This window comes from Neophocaena asiaeorientalis, unplaced genomic scaffold (genome assembly GCF_003031525.2).
Source record: "Neophocaena asiaeorientalis asiaeorientalis breed wild unplaced genomic scaffold, Neophocaena_asiaeorientalis_V1.1 scaffold3921, whole genome shotgun sequence".
Lineage (NCBI taxonomy): Eukaryota > Metazoa > Chordata > Mammalia > Artiodactyla > Phocoenidae > Neophocaena > Neophocaena asiaeorientalis.
This window is the reverse complement of record NW_020174537.1, coordinates 23,431-30,960: the sequence shown is the minus strand read 5'-3', so window position 1 is coordinate 30,960 and position 7,530 is coordinate 23,431. Positions and strand designations below refer to the sequence as shown.

The following is a 7,530-nucleotide window of genomic DNA, read 5'->3' as shown; positions in this document are numbered from 1 at the left end:
TTTTTTTTAATTTTTATTTATTTATTTATTTATTTTTTTATTTACCTTCTTGCTGGAGACCAATGTTATGGTGGCTTCTTTTCACTCACTAGGGAAGCATGTAGGCTTCTCATTAAACTTGAAATCAGGTTTGACCTCTCTGCCTCCAGTCCCGCCCTCCTATTCTCCTGTAGGTTGCTTTGTGTTTTAATCTGTATATAAGTTGTCGTGCTTGTCACTTGTAAATGTCATCCTAGCGCCACAGGGTTTCTTTCCAACTTGTCAAAGTCACTGAAATACTTTTTTTATGTTTCTTTGAAACACGCAGTGGCCACCTAATTTGGGATGACTTGGAAATGAATGCTGTTCCTTATGCCCAGAGCAGTTGTTCATAGAACTCTGACTGATAGTTTGTGTTGACCCAAAGCTATTGACCTGTGGTTGTATTCTCAGCCAGAGCATAGTAAACATCAAGATCATGGGTCTATGGTTGTTGGTGGTGACCACAGCACTCCTGAGCAGTGGGATCTAGTGACATAGAAGCTGAGGTTTTAAAGAGGGGCACAGCCAGACAGGACAGACAGTGATCTCCTGACCTCTGCTTACTTCCTAGGTATCAATTCGTCCCTGGTTTTGTGAGCCTGAGCCTAGGGCAACTCCCCTGAAATATCTATCTCTTCTCATCAGCTGCCTAGCTTTTCCAGGCTGATGGCCTACACATGTGGGACCACGGCCACCTAGATAAGTTCTACTGAACATTCATGACAAAGTGAAGGAAGGAGGACAGACTACCCAACCCGCTTGACACCCTGCTTCTAGACTGTAGTGTTGGTGTGTGAGATGTCCCAAATTGTATATGACTTCAATCCCTTTAAATGTATTTTAGTTTATTTTATGTCTTAGTGTCTAGTCTCCTGGAGAATGTTCTCAGTGCACTTGAGAGAAATTCTATTCTGCTCTTGTTGGGTGGAGTGTCTATAGGTGTCTGTTAGGACATATTATTTAAATCTTCTGTCTCCTTCTGCTCTTCTGCCTGGTTGTTCTATCCACTGCTGAAAGTGTGGTATTGAAGTCTCCAATAATTATTGTTGAATTGTCTGTTTCTCCCTTTGATTCTGTCAGTTTTTGCTTCATGTATTTTGGGACTCTGTTAGATGCACTGTGTTTAAATCTATTACATCATCCTGATGGATTAACCCTTTTATTGTTATAAAATATCACTCTTTATCTCTGGTGACATTTTATTATTGTAAAGTCTCCTATCTATTTTGTCTGGTGTTAGTATAGCCACTCCAGCTTCTTTATGGCTATTATTTGCAGAATTATATTACATTACATGGCAAAAGGCACTTCGCAGAGGTAATACAGTTGACCTTAAAATGGGGAGATTATCCAGGTGGACTGATCTAATCACAGGAACCCTTTAAATCTGGGTCAAGAGGTCAGAACTAGGGAGTTGGAGAGAGTCCAAGCTTGTGAGGGATTCAGTGAGGCTTTGCTGGCTTTGAAGGTTGGGGGAGCTACAAGCAAAGAAATAAATTCCTCAGTTCTACAGCTTCATAATTACTGCTACCTACATACATTCACTGACAACTTTAAAAATGCATTTATAATGCATGTTGTACAGATTCAGACGGATTCCCACTGCCTCTGACCACCCTTGTCTTCTTTCAGGTTACTGCATCTGTCGAAATTCGGGGACACAAGTGCCAGGGCTTTGTTCAGCCTCTTCTCTTCTCTCACGTGTGTATGGCTGTCTGGAGCCAATGACACTGTTGAGGGCGGGGTGCTGAGCACAGGCTTCTGGTGTGCTTGGAAGCCACAGGCTCCTGATACATCTAGACTCTGAACACCACTTACTTGGAAAGCCCAGTACCCTCCTCAAGCTTCCTGTTAGCAATAAATAGATTAGTACATTCAAGCCTTGCCCTTCTGTGCACCCCTGAGGCCATGGCCTCTAACATCTCAGCCACTTTTGGATGGATATGTCCCACCCCAGGGCTACTCTCCTTCCTGGAGGTTCACTTCCTTCATCCCTACAGCACATTGAGAAGCTACTGGTGACCAGCCCAAGGGCCAGCTTGCAAATCAGGGTTAAACAGTGACCTGAGGATGCTTTGTCTAGATCAGCCAGAGGTGTAGGTGAATATGCCGAGGAGATTATTTCCAAATGTTCTACACTACAGAAAGACCCCAGAACCGACTTCCCATGGAATATACAACCTGGAGCAGCGGTTGTTTCACCTCAGGCCAAGCACTAATCCCTCCAGGATCACAGCCTGGCCCCCAAGGTTGCCAAGCTACTGTTTAGACGAACTCTTGAATATCTTTTATTCCAAAATCACGGCTGGGTTCTCCACAGTTTCTTCAGTTGACAGCATCATTGCTCCTGGCTGCTAGGTCTCTGCATGGAGCAGACTTACCTGTGCACACATACCTTGGCCAGGAGTCAACACGGGGTCCTGCACATGAAACCGCAGATACTGCCATTGGACTACGGATGTTCTAAATTCCAGGTTGGGTACAAGCTCATAACACTCCCAATAGTTCACGTTCTGCAACCACCACACCTGGACTTGGGGACACCACCGCTCCCAACCACACTGAGAGCCCTTGTGGTTTGGGAGCGTGGTGTGGACCAGAACTGCAACTAGGATCCAGTTCCTCCTCAAGGCTACAAATTCCCACCTGGGCTCTGGAATCCAAAGCTGGGCCTGTACAAAGGCCAGGGTGCTCCAATGACACCTCTGAGACTTGACTACTAAGAATTCCCCACGCCTAAGTTCCATAACGTTCCTCTAGCGAGTTTCCCTAGAGGGATCTTTAGGGGACTCCATCCCAGCTGCCAGAGAACTGAGTTGAATGAATTCAGAAGTCAGAAGTTCAGGCACGTCAGAGGACTGCTGTTGGTCAGTTACTCCTTTGATGAGTGTGGTCCAGATGCTTTCAGGACCTTGACCGATAGCTGGAAAGCAAACATTCGAGTGGTGCAAACCTTTGGAATTTTGTCTTCCAAAAAAGGAGGCAGGGGACGGGAGGCTCCCAGAGTGAGACCCAGGATCTCCAGTATCATAAAGGACGACGGATGTGGGAAGGGGGACGGCCTGGGTGGAAAAGGCTTTCAAGGAAGGCCCCAGGGCTCTGAACGAAACTCCGGGTCTGTCCCCTAAAACGTGCAGCAATTGCAGCTTTCCCGCCTTAGGCGATGATCCGTATGCTCAGGCCAAACACACATCTCTTTTACGCCGGTCTTTCTCTCACACCACACTTGCAATTTGTCAGAAAATCGTATTTTTTCTTTGATTAATTGAGCACTTTGATCCACACATATTTTTCTTGGTCTGATTTTGGCCCTCGACTCTCCTGAGAAAGGCGTGGAGATCGATTCAACTCGCGACCCTCGGTCAGCCAAGGGTTCAGGGCTTGAGACCTTTAACCTCGGGAGCGTGGGGCTGGGCCGCGCTTGAGACTTTTCTTGGCTCCGCCGGTCCAAATCGACCTCTTCCGGGCCTGTCCTCGAGGGCCGGGGGCAGGGCCGGGCCGCCTCAGCGGGGCCCCTCTCCCCGAGTCGGGAGCCCCACACCTCGCGGGGCGCCGGCGGAGAAGCTTCGGGCGGCGTGGGTTCATTGGCCAGCGGCCCGCGAGACGCAGAGGCGCGGTGCGCGCGGGCGCACACGGCGACTTTGTGGTTCTCGGGCACCCGCTGCCCTTCCGGCTCCTCTCGTTCTCCCTCGCGGGCAGTAACGTCCGGGCAGGAAGACACAGGTAGTAGAAGGGCAGCCTCTCCTTTAAGTCCTGTCCACTCAGGATCCCAAAACGGTCTTGAAGAGACAGAGGGAGAGGTGGAAACAGATTAAGGGAAGAGAAGAAATCCTATGCGAATCCCTCATCTAAACGCACCCTGAAGATGAGGTCGGAGTCCGCAGGGACCCTGTCCTCCTGGCGCTGGTGAAGGTGAGTCGAGTTCCCTGAGCAGTTGGCGCCATTGCAGACAACCTTGGCCAGGCCGCCAGCGAATAAGCAGCCCCTCCGCCTCCCCAGATGGGCAGCACTTGATGGCAACCCAGATTGGTTGTTATGTGGACTTAATAAGTTCTTGCACAGTAGAGCCCCGAGGAACAGTGCTGGACCCACAGTGAATCTCCGAGAAATCTGGTATTATTTCCACTTCTAACTGTACCACTGCTGACTTTCAACATTCCCCAGATAAATTAGTGTTTAATGGTTTAACTGATCTCTTCTGCCTCATATTAGTGACCTGAATCTGGAAAAGTGTTTGGTTTTGATGTTGATCTAAGTGGTGATCTAACTAAAGTGGGGGACTGGATCCAACTTCATCCGTTTCTTGGACCTTGGACAGGCATGATGATAGTTCAGCTCACGGTAGACAATATTTTGCACATGCTTCCGGCAAGAAATTTCAATATACAGTCAGTTAAGTATTATAAGAAAAGTCCAAGTGTGTACCAGTGACCCAGTCTTTTTGGTTGCTTTTGTTTGTTTGTTTTGTTTATAAGAAATAAAGGAGGGAAATATAATTTATCTGGAAGTTGTAGAAGATTTCCTCTCTCGGTTATAGTGCAGTGCTTGTAGCAAAGCAGCACTGACCCTGAAAACAACCAAATAAACGCTGGCTTAAAGAAATTCTGTTTGAGGTCGTTGGAGAAGTACCTATGCACCTAGGACCCCCAGGATCAGCGAGAGAGAGAGAGAGAGAGAGAGAGAGAGAGAGAGAGAGAGAGAGACAGGGAGAGAGAGGGAGAGAGAGAGAGAAAGAGAAGCTTATTGGAATGAAACTGATTCTCTACCTTTTCCTCTTAGCGCATTTGCCAGTTCTTGGCAAGGCACAAGCGACTGGGGAGCTGGGGACAGGGTAGCTGCTGAGGGTCAGGGAAAACAGCAACACTCTAAGTAGTGTCACAAATCTGGCAATCAAATAAAAGGAGGAGGAGGAGGGCGAGGAAAAAAGGAGGGGTGGAGGAGGGGAGGGGTGGGGAAAGGGAGGAGGAGAAGATGGGGCAGGAAGAAGGGAAGGGAGATCAGAAGAAGAAAAAGAAGAAAGTAATGTGGGCTGTCCACATATTCAGACTTAAGGAGCCAATATCCTGGAGTGGCTTGATGAGTGTGTTGGATCCTTGCTTCAGGATTTCCCCTTAAGACATTTGCAAATTAAGCCATGTGCATGTATGACACTATGAGGGAAAGCAGAGTGTGGCTGAAAGAGAGTGGAATTTCCACCAGTATCATGGTACGAAGGAGATAAAAATGGAAGTTCAGAATTCCTCAAGGGGCAGGACCCAAGGAAACACCTCAGGGTCTCAGGTGGGAGCCCTAGCCGTCTAGAGCATGGCACTGTGAGAAAACTAGCCGTGGACTGAGACTTCCCTGCAAATCAGTGCAGTCAAGGACTGGATTGAGGTGACCTTCCCCTCTGCTGCCTGCTGGGGGAGAGGGTGCACAGTTTTCAGAGAAAGATAGCATCATGACTCTGTCTATCACTTTTCACACAACAGGTTCACCCTTCAGTCACAATATTCTAGGATTATAAAGGAACAGAAGCAAGGAAACGTGGACGTTGACTCAACAGATGATTGAGATATTGAAGTTAACAGGTAGGAACCTAAAGTGCTATGTTTTAACTGTTCAGAAAATAGATGACAGGATCAGTCTTTTTCACCAACGGTAGAGAATCTATTTTAAAGAACCAGTGGAAATTCCAGGAGCTGGCGAGTCAGCGGGGGCGACTCCTGCTCTCCTGTGCTTAGTTGTGGAATTGGAGACACTGCGTTGGACGTTGACTCAACAGATGATTGAGATATTGAAGTTAACAGGTAGGAACCTAAAGTGATATGTTTTAACTGTTCAGAAAATAGATGACAGGATCAGTCTTTTTCACCAACGGTAGAGAATCTATTTTAAAGAACCAGTGGAAATTCCAGGAGCTGGCGAGTCAGCGGGGGCGACTCCTGCCTCCTGTGCTTAGTTGTAGAACTGGAGACACTGCATTGGATGCGGGATCCCGAAGTTAAGCGAGGGCCTCTCAGGAGTTCAGTCTTTTCAGTTGAGGGGTCGCTGGTGCTTCCCGGTTTATTGTTCACTTTAAAATGTTGGTGATCATGATACTGGTGGCAGGACCTATGGTTTTCATGGATGCAGCTGATGGCCCTCAGCACCGTTTCCATAGTGTAGTGGTTATCACGTTCGCCTCACACGCGAAAGGTCCCCGTTTCGAAACCGGGTGGAAACAAACGTTCTTCCTTTCCGTAACTTTTACCTTCCCTTTCAAAAAAGCAAAACGGGCGAAAGGCAGGGGCTGAGGCAGCGGGCGCAGCTGCATTTTCCATCCCCAAGGTACAGGCCAGGAGTTCCGTTGCTGCCTGAGAGCCTGCTCAGCGCTAGGAGCCAGCCCTCCTTTCTCCGCTCTGAGTCACTGCGGAGTCCAGGCCACAGCCAGCTGACCCAAGTGCGCAAAGGACAAGGCTGACTTCGGCTCATTTTTACATCCGGAAATCCCCTCTCCTCCTAAGCAGGCGCCTATATCTCCTCTACACGCTGACACCTATCGTGTCTGAAAACCAAGGAGTTCACTCCTGCGAAGCACCCTTGGCTTTCCCACACCTCAGCACACGCGCGGAGCACGCCGCGTGACAGGCCAAAAGAGCACGAACCCGACGCCGCCCCGGGTGCTCGACCCAAAGACACGTAGATGAAGAATGTCACGCTCCACGGACTGAGCGGGTTTTTCAGAGAAAGATAGCATCATGACTCTGTCTATCACTTTTCACACAACAGGTTCACCCTTCAGTCACAATATTCTAGGATTATAAAGGAACAGAAGCAAGGAAACGTGGACGTTGACTCAACAGATGATTGAGATATTGAAGTTAACAGGTAGGAACCTAAAGTGATATGTTTTAACTGTTCAGAAAATAGATGACAGGATCAGTCTTTTTCACCAACGGTAGAGAATCTATTTTAAAGAACCAGTGGAAATTCCAGGAGCTGGCGAGTCAGCGGGGGCGACTCCTGCCTCCTGTGCTTAGTTGTAGAACTGGAGACACTGCATTGGATGCGGGATCCCGAAGTTAAGCGAGGGCCTCTCAGGAGTTCAGTCTTTTCAGTTGAGGGGTCGCTGGTGCTTCCCGGTTTATTGTTCACTTTAAAATGTTGGTGATCATGATACTGGTGGCAGGACCTATGGTTTTCATGGATGCAGCTGATGGCCCTCAGCACCGTTTCCATAGTGTAGTGGTTATCACGTTCGCCTCACACGCGAAAGGTCCCCGTTTCGAAACCGGGTGGAAACAAACGTTCTTCCTTTCCGTAACTTTTACCTTCCCTTTCAAAAAAGCAAAACGGGCGAAAGGCAGGGGCTGAGGCAGCGGGCGCAGCTGCATTTTCCATCCCCAAGGTACAGGCCAGGAGTTCCGTTGCTGCCTGAGAGCCTGCTCAGCTCTAGGAGCCAGCCCTCCTTTCTCCGCTCTGAGTCACTGCGGAGTCCAGGCCACAGCCAGCTGACCCAAGTGCGCAAAGGACAAGGCTGACTTCGGC

The 7,530-nt window shown here is 48.6% G+C and overlaps 2 non-coding genes across 2 annotated transcripts; both read left to right on the top strand.

Annotated features, from left to right (window-relative positions):
* The first annotated feature begins 6,153 nt into the window (after nucleotides 1-6,153).
* On the top strand, nucleotides 6,154-6,226 carry TRNAV-CAC (transfer RNA valine (anticodon CAC)). The gene has a single exon. It is a non-coding gene; the product is annotated as a tRNA-Val (tRNA).
* A 987-nt stretch (nucleotides 6,227-7,213) lies between these two features.
* Nucleotides 7,214-7,286, top strand: TRNAV-CAC (transfer RNA valine (anticodon CAC)). Its single transcript has one exon. It is a non-coding gene; the product is annotated as a tRNA-Val (tRNA).
* Nucleotides 7,287-7,530: the final 244 nt, after the last annotated feature.